Genomic DNA, 13,617 nt, shown 5'->3' on the forward strand with positions numbered 1-13,617 from the left:
TTTATTTTTTGTTGTTTATTTTCAGTCACGTCTGACTCTTCACGATGCTATTTAGGATTTTCTTAGCAAAGTTACTGAAGTAGTTTGCCATTTTCTTCTCCAGCTCATTTTACAAATGAGGAAACTGAGGCAAACAGGAATAAGTGACTTGCCAACGGACACACAGCTAGTAAATGTCTAAAGCCAGATTTGAACCCAGGAAGATGAGTCTTCCTGACTCCAGACCTAGCACTCTGCCACACTGGACTAGATGCCCTCCTGTTTTAACTTTGATTTTCCATTAAACAAATCCTTGTGGTCCATATTGTATAGAAACAGATCGAGAAGAGAAAGAAAGAAATATGCCCAAAGAATGGTGGCAGTGAGGTGTCTGGGAGGTGGAAGAGAATTTGAGATCAGCCAAGCCCCAGCCCTGAGCTCAGTGAATTAGATTCAGTCAGTCCTCGAGGAATAATTAAGCACTTACTGTATGTCAGACCAATGTCAGAACAATTTCTAAGTGCTGAGAATACAAACAGAAAGAAAGAGGGGAAGTCTCTGCCCTCTGGGAGCTTATATTCTAATTTAGGAAGTCAGGACCTGCTCCCCGGAACTGGGCTAGTTTAGATAGCTGTGAAAAGTGAAAGTCCAAAGGAAAAAAACCACTTGAAGGGATCCCAAAAGGAACTGGCCCTCCAGGAAACTGACCTCGGAGTCAAGCCTGGGCTTGGATCTTCTACAGGGGCTCTTTATACAGTTTAGCACAAGTCAGAGCCTCGACCCAGGAGTCTGAAGTGATTCTAATGGACCTCTCCAGAGCAAGGGCAGGGCTGTCTGGCCTTTCTGCTCCAGGGGGAATCCAGTTCCCAGAATGAGCGGTAGGATGGGGGATGGACTGTTCTTCATTATCTCAGGACATCAAGCCAAGAACTTTGAAATTGGCTGATTCTAAATGACCAACAAACTGCAAGTGCCACTGTGGAAAGCAAATGATAGAAGAAGGCAAAGGTATCCTTGGTACCACTGCTTAGCCTCCCCTTGGTCAATGAGCCCAGGGTTGGGGGGTCAGACTTGGTTCCTTATCCTCTGGGGTCTCTTTCCTTTTATTTTCCCATTTTCGAATAATGTCTGCAATGGCTCAGGCATGGGGCGGAAAGAGCCTGAAAGACACTGTTATTGTGGAATGTCTGACTGGGAAGGGTCCACTACTCTCCTGAGAGGCTCTGTTCAGCCCCAAGTCTATAAAGTCAAGTATTTCCGGAAGTGTTTAGGCATGGGAGTTTTCAGGGCTGTCTTTCCTGTAGGCTGAGTACCAAGAGAATCTCAGAATTTTAGGATTACTAAATCTTAGAATCACAGAATCATAGAAGCACAGACTATTAGAATCAGAGAACCTTAGAATGATTGAATCTTGGGGTTACATATTCTTGTAATTAATGGAATTTAGAATCAGAGATTCTTGTAATTATAGAATCTTATAATCATGAAATCTTCAAATCAAAAATTCTTATAATTACTGAATCTTAGAATCATGGAATCTTTAAATCACAAGTTCTTAGAATTATCATCTCTCAGAATCACAGAATCACAGAAGGGGAATGAGGGGAAAGTATCCCTCCCCCAGTTCAGTGCACAGTGTCTAGGCTGTGAGTGGTGTGATCTTCACTTCCTGAGTGCAGAAGAAAAAAGAAAAAACACACAGAAAAGAGATTCAGCCAAGTCTCAATTTTAAAAGGAGCAGCTTGTTCTGGCTATGCAGCCAATGGAAGGAGGCTTCTTCCACCCAGCATAGTTAAGAGAACTTGGGGTAGGAGGTGGAAGCAGACCAAACCCTCTTACACTAGAATCACAGGATCTTGGAATCATGGAATCTTAGATTAGTCATAGAATCATAGACTCTTGGCCTCATAGAAGCATAGAACCACTGAGTCTTAGACAAAGAACGGTAAAATTTTTCCATGACAGAATTTTAGAATTACAGAGCCCTAGAATCCCCAACTTTCTCCTCCTGTCCTTAAGTCCCTTCTTTTTGCCAAGTCCATCTCCTCTTTTTTTGTTGTTGTTCTTGTTACCATTTCCTCCAACATCCTTCAGGGGTTTTCCCTTTTTACCAATATCTCTTTCTCTCTTTTCAAACTTGTTTAATAATGGATCCTTCATAAACCCACTCAGGTTTCTCCAGTCTTCAAAACATTCTCCACTGGACCTAGCATGACTTTTAGCAACTCCTAGAAGAAAAAAAATCTCTCGATTTATTGGTTCCACCTTCCCATTCTTTTTCTTATTTATTATAACCAGGCTTTCAACCTTACTATTCAAAGGGAACTACTTTCTCCAAAGAGACCAACAATCCTTCTTGACTTCTCTACAGCCTTTGACACTGTTAACCTCCTTTTCCTGGATACTCTCACGTCTCTTAATTTTCCTGGCATTGATTTCTCCTGGATCATCTACCTGTTCCACCATTCATTGAGAATTTCCTTTCCTGAATCATCATCCCTAATATGATAATATCCCCCACCTCTCCATCCTGGACGCTTTTCTGTTTTTTTCTTTTCACATCCTCTCTTGATGATCATGTCTCCCAAATATAGGTTCCTAAAAATTCTCATGAGCTCCAGTCCCATATCACTAACTTAGCCAGTTGGACATTTTTTTCTTTTTTTTCTTTGGTAATTTCTAACTGAATGTTCTTTAGGTCTCTCAAAGTCAATATGTTCAAAATTGATTTCATTTTGTTCTCCTTTCCCACCCACTATCCACCCTACCCAAACAAGGCTCTCCTTCAGGCATTCCTGTTTCTATTGAGTGGAACATGACACCAGATTCACAGCTTGAAAGCTTAAATTCAGCTTACTTTTTTCTTTCCTTCACTCATTAGATGTGGTCACCTCCAATCGACAATCGGTCTAATTGACCTTGTTTATTTCCAGTATCTTCCGTCTGTGATTCACCCAGCTACCAAAATAATCTTCCTAAGGTCCAAGTCTAAATATAACGTCATTGCTCAAGAACCTCTACTGACACCCTATTGCTTCTAGGTTCAATTACAAATGTTTCAAAGTGACATTTTAAGCATTTCACAGTGTGGTTTTACCCTCCATTTCCAGGCTTAACACTACCTTTTCTGCACTCTATTTGCTGGCTGAAATAGCCTACTTGCTATCCCCAAAGCTCAGCATGCCATCTCTTACTTCCATAACTTTGTACAGCCTTCTGCTGTCCATGCCTAGAAAGTCCTTCTTCCTTTTCTGTTATTTAAAATCCCTAACTTCTTTTGAAGTTGCTACCTCCTAAATATTCCCACTAATTATTCAGGTCTCTCTCTCTCCTTAATTGTGTTTACTGATTTGAGTACATACTGAATCCCACAATAGAATGCCAACATTTGTGGGCAAGTATTGCTTCTTTGTGTGTGTGTGTGTGTGTGTGTGTGTGCCATTTTATTCCCAATATCAATCACAGTGTTTTTGCATACAGTCCTTGGTGAAATGACTTGGGGAATCCCTGGCTATTGGCCTTGACTTCTACTTGAGACATCTCTATCATCGGGACCTTTCAGGAATTAGTCCACAAAATTGTCCACCCTGCACAGCTTTGAGAGGGATCCACTACAATTGTCTATGCTGCACAGCTTTTGGGGGGAAAGCTACTACAATTGTCCACACTGCACAGCTTTGGGGATGCAGAATAGAGTGTCATTTGAGGAGAAGGTGGAAAGAATTCTAGAACAGAAGCCTAGAGACATAGAATTGAGACCTAGCTCTACCATGTCTATACTCTATAACCTTAGAGAAGTTTTTTCCCTCCTTTTGGATTTCAGTTTCACCTTTTGTCAAATTATTAGATGATCTCTAAGGTATCTTAAAAGTTTTTTTAAACCTTTATTTTCTCTCTCAGAATCAACACTGAGTATTGACTTCAAGGCAGAAGAGCAGTAAGGGCTAGGCAGTTGGAGTTAAGTGATTTTCCTAGGGTCACACAGCAAAAAAGTATCTGGCTCTCTATCCTCTGAGTCATCTAGTTATCCCTCTAAGGTATCTTTTTTTTTTAAACCCTTGTACTTCGGTGTATTGTCTCATAGGTGGAAGAGTGGTAAGGGGGTCAAGTGACTTGCCCAGGGTCACACAGCTGGGAAGTGGCTGAGGCCGTCTAAGGTATCTTTTAACACTAACATTTTATGTTCTGTGTTCCAGGGTTCCCTCCAGCTCTAAACATGTTCTAAGGTCACCTCTAACTCCACCCCTCCTCAGCCACACACAGAGATGGATATACCCTTGATCTTGCCATCACCCATAAATACTTCCATATTCACAAACTCTGAAATCCCCCTATTTGATCACAATCAATTGGCATTCCCCCTCTCCCTCTGCCTTGCAACTCTTCCACCTAGTTCTTCACCTTCATTGAAACCTCCAATTCCTCCAACTCTCAGTTATTTTTCATGCCATCACTGCTATATGGATCCTACTCTCATCCTTCCCTCATCTTGATCCCTGGGTAAACTTGTTCAAACACTGTCTTCTCTCCAAACTCCTGCTCACTATATCTTAAACCAAGCTTGACTGGCCAAATATTAGCCTTGAATTATTCCCACCATCTGCTGCCTTTGCTCCTATTCATATGCTTCTGAACAAACCTAGATAGAATCATGAAACCCTGCTGATTAGGTCCACTACAATAATCTCAACAGGGATCTCACTACTGCAAGGCAATCCTTTTAAACCTCCCTAATCAACTCATTATTTCCCTCTCCACAGAGGCTTTCCCAAACCTTTCTTTTTCTCCTCAAAACTCCTATGACACCCTCTCCTCTACTCTCTCAGCTGAGAATCTCGATTCATATTCTATTGAATAATTGAGGACAATCACTAATCTCCTCTTCGTTTTACACAACTCAGATGCCTTCAGCTACTATTTCTTCCTTTATTTTTGTCTTACATGAAGATGTGGCCCTTCTGGACAAGGCAAGTCCTTCTACATGCACAGCGATCCCATTCTACACCATCTTCTCTAGCAGATTCCTCCTTCCATCATCCCTGTTCTCTTGATAATCTTCAATCTCTCCTTCCCCATTCCCTTGCTAATCTTCAATTTCTCCCTATCTACCACTAGCTCTCTCCCTGATGCCTACAAACACACTATCCCCCATCTCCAAAAAACTTCCACTTGACCAACCTGTCTTCACTATCATCCTTTATCTGTTCCCTTTATTGGGCTGAACTCTTTGAAGTTATGAAATTATAAAATAAAGCCATTTATAATAGTTACTTCCACTCCATCTCACTCTCTTCTTAATTCTCTTTCAGTATGACTTCCTATTCACTATTCAACTATTCATTGCGCTCTCTCATTCTCTCTCTCTCTCTCCCTCCCTCTCTCTCTCTCTCTCTCTCTCTCTCTCTCTCTCTCTCTCTCTCTCTCTCTCTCTCCTCCCCCCATCTACTAATTGCCAGATGTAGTGACCCTTTTCTTGATCCTCAACCTTCTTGACCTCTCTGCAATCTTTGTTGATCACTCTGTTTTCTCTAAATTTTCATAACATTTCTCTCTCCTGGTTCTCTTCCTACTTGTCTGACCCCTCCTTCTCAGTCTCCTTTGCTTGATCCTCATCTGGATTATTCCCACTAGCCATGAGGGTCTTCCAAGGTTTTGTTGTGGGTCCCCATCTCTTCTCTATGGTGTTCTATTTGGTGATCTCAACAGCTCCCTTGAATTCAGTAATTCCATGCTAATGATTCTGTGATCTACTTAACCAGTCCTAATTTCTCTCCTGATCTCCATTCTCACCTATCTAACTGGCTATTGGGTATTTCAAACTTCCTTAAATTCAACATGTCTAAAATTAAACTCATTATCTTTCTCCCCCCCAAACCTTCCTCCTTCCAAATTTCTATGTTAACTATCAAAGGCATCACCTTCTTCCCAGGCTCAAAACCTAGGTATCATCCTTAACTTTTCACTCTTTCTCACCCTGTCCCATCTAATCTATTGCAAAGTTCTATTGATCCTACCTTCACAATATCTCTCGTATATGCCCCCTTGTCTCCTCTGATATTGCTACCACCCTGATACAAGCCCTCATTTCCTCACAATTGAACTATTACAACAGCCTGTTTGTTGGGCTCTTTGCCTCAAGTCTCTATCTCATTCCAGTTCATCCTCCACTTATCAGTCAAAATGTTCTTCTTAAAACTCAAGTCTGACCATGTCAGCTCTCTCTTTAATAAACCCCAGTGGCTTCCTGTCACTCCTAGGATCAAATATAAAATTGTCTGTGGCTTTTTAAAGCCCTTGGCAACCTGGCCTCTTCCTACCTTTTTCAGTCTTCTGACAACCTTCCTCCTCTCCACATTCTCTAAAATTCAGTGACACGAGTCTCCTTGCTGGACACTCCATCTCTCAACTCAGGCCATTTACTTTGACTGTCTTCCATGCCTGGACTGTTCTCCCTTCTTATCTCTATCTACTGGCTTCTTTGGTTTCCTTTAAGTCCTAATTCAAATCCTACTTTTTACATGAAGCTATTTTCAATCCTTCTTAATTCTAGTGCTTTCTCTGTAATACCTCCAATTTATCTTATTTATGGCTTGTAAGCTCATAATTTGTTAATGTGTTACCTCTCACATTAGAATGTAAACTTTTTGAAGTGGGACTGTTTTTATTTCTGGGTTGTCTTTTTTAAACTTTCTTTGTATCCCATGTACCTAGCAGAGTACTCAGAACATAATAGTTGCTTACTAAATGTTTATCAACTTCCAAACCTAATATTCTCTCATCCATAATACCTCCCAGCTTTGACATTCTGTGTTCTAAAGCCCTTCCTAGTTTTGACATTCTATGTTTTAAGACCCTTTTGAGATCCAAAACTTCTTTTTAACTCTGCAATTCTAGGATTTGATTACTTGGGTAACTCACAGGGTGGTCCTTTTTAGTGGCTAACCAAAAGGAGGCCACCTTAGGGTCACACTGGAACTTCCCTGCTCTGGCCACTCTGTCAGAGGAGTCGCCAAGGCAGGCAAAGCAGGCAATCCCATCTACTCATTCCTCAGCTTTCATTTCTTGACTCTAATGTGATGAAAAGACTATCCTTTATTTTTCCTTCCTTCTTCTTGAAACAGCTGCTAGAATATTAGGAGCAGGCGTCTTCTAGAAATGTCAGGTAAGAGGGCCATCAACACATCATTTGTCAACAGGAGCTCTCTGACACCTGCCCTGGCCTAGTGAAAAAAATCCAAAAAAACAGAAACAGGCCTCCCTCCTGCATCTTACCTCACCTCTTGCTGCTGTGTTTGCCTTGGAACTGTCCTCTCCCCTCCAGGAAAAAATGCTCATTTCCTTCTGAAAATATAGATCACTTCCTGACTGGGGCTCTGCAGAGCAGCTCCATGAAAGCTACCTTTGCATCTTGTTCCCTTTGGTTGCATTGACTGGAAAGAAGGCTCTTCCTTTCTCCTCACCTCACAGCAGGCAGAGCCCTCCCCTCCGAGGAGTTGTTATTGACCGCAAGACACATGTCTTCAGCATCCCCTGTGGGCACTGTCAGAGAGCCAGAGGTGGTAAGACATGGCCCTTGCCCTTGGGGATTCCTCAGCCTAAAAGGGTCCTAAGCCAGGATTCTCTATAACTACAATACAATGCACCATGTAGGGCCCAGCATTGAGCTATGGGATTTCAGGGAAAAGAAGAGATTCCTTCTGGCTGGGGTTTGGGAGAAAGAAGGGAACCATCGGAGAAAGCTGCCTATTGGAGATGGTGTTGCGACTAGGTCTTGAAGAAGAGAGGGACAGCCAATGGTCTTACCCACTGCACAAAAAAATGAACTAGAAAATGAGGACTATAAAAAAAGTTTGATAGTCACTTTATTGGTACTTCAAGTAAAGAACTTGAATGGAGCTAGATTAGAGGGAGAGTGGAGGAGTGAGTGGGAGATAGAGACCTAGGTGAAGGGGAGACAACACTTCCAAGGATTTTAGCTGTAAAAGGGAAGAAAGAGGAAAGGTAGCCTGCTGTAGTGAACAGGGCCTTGAATTTGGGGTAAGGAAGACCTAAATTCAAATGCTGCCACCTAGTTATACTACCTATGAAATTATGAACATAACTTCTTTATGATTCAGTTTTTTTGTCTGTAAAATGAGCTGGAAATAAAATGGCCTCTGAAGTCCCTTCTAGCTCTAAATCCATGATCCTATGAGAGAGATGAGACAGAAGAATGTTCTAGGTAACTCGATTTTAAGTTGCAGAATAGCTACTCTTCTGAATTGGTAGAAAGCATTCCCCCCATTAAGCATTTCCCACTGTGAATGAAATCATAGGTTCATAGCCAAAAACAGGAATCCAGGTCATCTACAGAGCAGGAGGGTTGGCAATGGGATGATTTAGGGAGAGAAGAGAAGGGTTGGCATAAGTACTGTGGGGAATCCTATTGTTGTTCAATTGTTGAACAATCATGCCTGACTCTTCATGGCCCCATGGACCATAGCATGCCAATGCTGTCCATGGGGTTTCTTAGCAAAGAGACTGGGGTGGTTTGCCATTTCCTTCTTCACGGATGAAGACAAATAGAGATTAGGTAACTTGCCCAGGGTCACACAGCTAGAATATGCCTGAGGATGGATTTGAACTCAGGTCTTCCGGATTCCAGGCCCACCACTCTATCCACTGATTTGCTACTAAGTCCCATGAGGAGTCATATTTCAATATTTCACTTTTAAAAGATCTCTGGGTACCATCTCCCCCAATGAGGGGCATAAGTATCCCAAGCCAGAATAGATAGTCTTTATAAAGTGCTATGGTCAAGCACAGAAGAAAAAACAACTGCTTGATCACATGAGTGGATGGAGATATGATTGGGGATGTAGACTCTAAATGATCACCCTAGTGCAAATATCAATAATATGGAAATAGGTCTTGATCGATGACACATGTAAAACCCAGTGGAATTGCCCGTTGGCTATGGGAGGAGAGTGGGAGTAGGGGAGAGAAAGAACATGAATCATGTAACCATGGAAAATTTTTTCTTAATTAATCAATAAAATTAAATTTAAAAAGGTGCTATGGCCAAAAATGCATCTTCTGGTGGCCAGCCTTCTGGGAATGACCCTCTCCCCATTTAATAAAACTGGTCCCTGGATACCAGGTACAAGCTGTTACTAGGCTTGGAATGAGGCTTTTTATAGCTTGGTAGCACCTTCCTGAGCTTTCACTCTCCTGGTTAAGACTTTGAGAGCCCAGAGTCACTGCCTTGTCACAAGGAGGCTTGGGAGGAATGATGAGCAACATAAGTTGCCCTGCAGTAGTGAGGACCCAGGTTAAACAATATGGGACAAGTGCCATTTGTGGGACCACACTTAAGTGAGACTCTCTGGAGAAGATGAACCAATAGATTCTAGAAACACATCAGGCAAAAACTACATTCTGTACTCCAGACTCCAGGTGTCCTCCATAGAAAGAAAGGGTGACTGCAAAATCACAAAGTCAAAAGCTCAGCCCTAGAAAAGACTTAAAGGTGTATCTGGTCTAATCCACATCTACCCAAGAATCTCCACAAAAACCATGACAAATAGACATCTGGCCTCTCATCTTACATAAGAAACCCCTTGTCTCTTTTTTTTGTCAAAACCTATAATTTCATATATCTAAAGGGCTCTCAGTTTGGAAACTCAACCCTCTGAGTCAGATCAGACACTTATCTATAACTCACAGCCTTAAAGAGTTAACTAGAGGGGCTAAGTGACCCTTCCCATGGTCCCATAGATAGTATGAATCTGAGGCAAGACTTGAACTTGGAACTTTCTGACTCCAAGACCAGTTCTCTATATATTCTATAAAATTACCTCTACCTACTGACTGTGTAATCCCAGAATGACAGGGTCATAGAGTTAGGAGTATCCAAATCCAGATTATACCTGAACAAGAAACTTCTTTAGACCACTCAGTGAGTGGTCATTCAACTTCTGCTTAGAGCCCTCCAATGAGAAAGAAATCTTCACTACTTCTACAGTAGGACAGTCTGTTGTTTGGTTAAGATGTTCTGCCTTAAATCAGCCCACAAAGATCTCACAGCAGTACAGGTATCCCTTCCACACCACAGAGGTTATGGGTTTAGTGCCTCCAAGATCTGGAATATACAAAATTTTTTTTCTGGTCTTCTTTTTGTTCCAGAGAAGAAGTCTGAATTTTTTCTTTTTCCTTTTCATTTATCACAAAATTTGGATTAAGTATTTGGTCATAGGTCATTTTACTTTAAGTAAAAGTTAGTTTCTAAACTTTTTCTGTGTCATCTGCTGGCCTTCACATGTTGTGTGCAGTTTCTATAAAACTCCCCCAAAATTCTCATTTAGTTTCTTAAACTGACCTCATTTAATTTCTTAAGCTGAAGAAAGCCCTTCAAATAGAAACTGCAGTGGGGAAAGTTTCAATGTGGAAGGGATACCTATACATAAACAATAATTGTATTTCTTTTTTAAAAAACCCTTATCTTCCCTCTTAGAATTAATATTATATATTGGTTCCAAAGCAGATGAGCAGGAAGGGCTAAGTAATGGGGCTTAAGTGATTCACCCAGGGTAACTCAGCTAGGAAGTGACTGAGGCCAGATTTGAATCCAGGACTTCCCATCTCTAGGCCTCACTGTCTAACTACTGGGCCACCTAGCTGCCCCCCTTTAATTGTATTTCATTGTGAGTTCCAGGCACTGTACTAAGCATTGGTGATACAAAGGAAGGCAAAAACACTCCCTGCCCTCAAGAAGCATGCATTCTAATTGGTAAAGATGATTTACAAATAACCAGGCATATATAAGATATATACAAAGTATTGGTAAGTAATATAAGAGAGGATGGAAGTTTTGAGGGGGGAGTGGAAGGACTGGGAAAGGCCTCCTACAGAAGGTAAAATTTGAGATGAGTCTTGAAGAAGTCACAAAAATCAAAAAGTAGAATTGAGGAGGGGAGTTATTCTAAACAGAAGAGAACCAGTGAAAAGGCATAGGAATGGGTCTTGCATCCAAAATAGATGGAGGACTAAGCTTTTTCTCTGATTTTCATTACCTCTCAAACTTCTGCAAAAAAAGAAATGATGCACCAGAGATAGTGTATCCTAAGTTCACACAGCACCCTTCTCCCATTATCCACCATAATTCTTGGAATGAGACTATATTAGTTGACCCAAGTATTTGACTCATGAGCTTGCATGTAACAAAGCCTAAATCCCACCTTCCCCTTTCCAGAACCTCTGTGGCCCAAACTTTGGCAATGCTCTATGCTACTACAGAAGATCTCTGTAGGAGAGTGAAAGAACAGAAGCCATGTGGGAGGATACATATTTGGGCTAAAAGTAGAAATCAACTCCATTCCCCCCCACCATGACATAAATCACCCCCCAGCTACAGTAGCATGGGGCTAGAAAACTGAGGAACGGAGAGAATGAGAGAGGACACCAGGTAGGGGACTATGTGGCACTCCACTAAGCTTGAGGGAAAGAGCCTAGCATTTAGGCAGATATACTTCTGTCCTCCCAGTATTCACTTGGGGGAGAGACTAAGTCTGGTAAACCATAAATTACTTATCATGGGAAAAGAACTGAATGCTTTGAGATCTAGCCCCACCTCAGGAAGCCACTGTCAGAGAGAAAGGAATGAGAAAGTGAGCAATAGAGCAAAATAAGGGAGAGGAGAGGGAGGGACTGACATTACCAAATATCTCAGGAAGAAGAAAACTCAAAAGCATCTATGAAAAAGTATTGCAGAAAAAGGAGGAAATAATCCAACACTTGATAAGAAAAAGGACCCTCTAAAATTTGAGAATATGGAATCCCAACACACTGTTCCTGAGTGGTTAAAGAAAGATATATAAGACATTGGAGAGCAGAATTTGTGATCTACAAAACGAAAATAATGAGCAGAATAGAAAAAATGGAATCAGCACTGACAAATCCCACCAAGGAAACAAAAGAGAAAACAATTCATTGGAAATGCAAATTCAGAGAAGTGAAAGACAATCTAGAAGAAGGGAAGCTAAAAAAAATACTGAAAAAAAAATGCTTCCAACCCAATCAAAACATACTGATCTCAAAGACAGAATGTAAAAAGACAATGTAAAGATTTTAGGTCTCCCAGAAGAACATGACATGTCAAAAAACCTGAATGTCATAATGAAGAAATAATACAAGAAAATCGCCCAGAACTTCTGAACACAGAAAATTAAATATCAATTTGAAAGAAATCATAAACCATCTCCAAAAAACAACTAAAGGCTGTGAACTCAAGACACATAGCAATTAAATTTAGCACTTCAATTCAGAAACAAGTTCTTTAAGTGACTAGGAGAAAGCCCTTCAAATAAAAAGGAAAAGAAATTTGAATACAAGATTATTCTGCACTCACCAAAAACATAGGAGAGAATGGAATAATGTGTTATAGAGCAATGGAGCTCAGGATGCAGTCCAGGGCGAATTATTCTGCAAACCTGAACTTAACTTAAAATAAAAAAAAGATTGTTGATCAATAATAAAGAGATGTTTGGAACATCCTTAGAATGAAATTAGACCTGAAGATATTATTTACTTCTCAAACACCTCAGGCAACAGAAATATAGGAGGAGTGAATGAAGACAGCAGCCAAGGACAGAAACAGAGTGGCAACAGAGAAACCACTAAGAGACTTTTTCCTAAATTTACACAAAGATAGGGATGAAAGCAGAAGTCAGGTGGAATTAGTAGCAGAGAGGTAGTACTTTTTTTTGATGGCAAAGAACTAGAAATAAAGTTGATGCCTATTGATTAAGGAATGGCTAAATAAATTGTGGCATAGGAATGTGGTAGTATATTACTGTGAAATGATGAATGTGTTAAATACAAAGAAGTATGCAAAGACCTACATGAATTGATGCAGAGTTAAATCAGCAAAGCCAAGTAACAATATACACAATAAGTATGTAAATATGGAAAAAAAAACCACATACCAAAAATTCAAAAGAGAATGTAAAGAGCAGTTAGGTGGCTCTGTGGACAAAGACCCAAGTCCAGAGATATGAAGTCCTGGGTTCAAATCTGGCCTCAGACACTTCCTAATTGTGTGACCCTGGGCAAGTCACTTAGCCCCCATTGCCTGGTCCTTACCACTCTTCTGCCTTAGAACCAATCTAAGATAGAAAGAAAAGGTTAAAAAAAAAAGGTGAATGTAACAAAATTGTAAAGATCAAGCAAGTCTCAAATGAAGACATGTGAAAGGACACTCCCAAACTCATCCTTTCATAGTGTAGGATTTTACTCATTGCGCTTGTTTTGTGACATTCTCAATGTGCCAACCAGTCATGCAGATTTTTCTTCCTTTTTTTCCTCTTTAAAAATATCATTTGTTATATGAAATGGGTCTCTAAGAGGGGGAGTAGAAGGGTCACTCTACCTCCCTCAGCCTTCTCTCTCCTCTAATTAGAGGGCTAGTGGGTAGAATACCAAACTCCTCCCAATGTCTTTCTTTATAGATGACAGAAACTGGATTTTGGGCTCATTCTACCCCATATATGCTACCTTCTTGTTTGTTTGCTTTTTTAACTCCACAATACAAGATGCCTTTTGGTGTTCCTCCTGCCTCTTCCACTCTCCTTTTATACGTTATTTCCCCCAGTTAGATTAGAA

Source organism: Gracilinanus agilis, chromosome 3, assembly GCF_016433145.1.
Source record: "Gracilinanus agilis isolate LMUSP501 chromosome 3, AgileGrace, whole genome shotgun sequence".
In the NCBI taxonomy this organism is placed as follows: domain Eukaryota; kingdom Metazoa; phylum Chordata; class Mammalia; order Didelphimorphia; family Didelphidae; genus Gracilinanus; species Gracilinanus agilis.